Source organism: Peromyscus californicus, unplaced genomic scaffold (genome assembly GCF_007827085.1).
Source record: "Peromyscus californicus insignis strain IS unplaced genomic scaffold, ASM782708v3 Scaffold_19__1_contigs__length_69161282, whole genome shotgun sequence".
Lineage (NCBI taxonomy): Eukaryota > Metazoa > Chordata > Mammalia > Rodentia > Cricetidae > Peromyscus > Peromyscus californicus.
Window position 1 is genome coordinate 32,832,682 of NW_026294491.1, and position 769 is coordinate 32,833,450.

General features: G+C 36.7%; 1 non-coding gene across 1 annotated transcript; it reads left to right on the forward strand.

Annotated features, from left to right (window-relative positions):
• The first annotated feature begins 397 nt into the window (after window positions 1-397).
• LOC128115077 (U6 spliceosomal RNA) lies at window positions 398-504 on the forward strand. The gene has a single exon (XR_008219975.1). It is a non-coding gene; the product is annotated as a U6 spliceosomal RNA (small nuclear RNA).
• Window positions 505-769: the final 265 nt, after the last annotated feature.

A 769-nucleotide genomic window follows, 5' to 3' on the forward strand; every position in this document is an offset into this window, starting at 1 on the left:
GTCTTCTATACACATGTGCACACTTGCCAGAGCTGTGGACCCAGGGGCATGACAAGGGACTTGGCGCTCGTGGGCAGGAAGATCCTAGAGGAGAGAAGAAATATACTTCACCGTGCCCACCTTTCCTCATGCTAGACTGAGCTTATCTTTTATAACAATTTCCCTTCCCTTTCAATGCATGTCAGTCTCAAGACATCTAGAAAATCATGTACTTTCTCCGTATGAGTAGTCTGGCACAAGAAATGTGCCCATCAGAAGTGTGTCATGGTTGTGTGTGAAGGTTCCCCAGTCACCTAAGTGGGGAAACAATGCTACAGTGAACTAGAACAAATACTGTTCAACCCTACTTCTCAATGTAAGTTGTGCATATTCCCCCTGATTCATAAAAACCATTGAAGCGCTCACTTGGGCATCACATATACTAAAATTGGAACAATACAGAGAAGATTAGCATGGCCCCTGCAAAAGGATGACACACAAATTCATGGAACATTCCATATTAAAAAAAAAAAAACAAAAAACATAAACACTGAAAACTCTAAAGAGCTTTTGTGTATATGGATTCTATCATGTCATTTAAAATACTGGAAATTAAGGCTGATATTTTAAAATTTAATTATTAATTCACTTAGAATAATAACACATCCATGATACATTTCACTTATATAGTAACTTTTAAAAATGCTAATGCCTTTCAAAACAAAAATAGTCAATAAAGTGAAAGACATTGTTTTATATTTGGGCAAGGGTATTTATTACTTGGATTAGT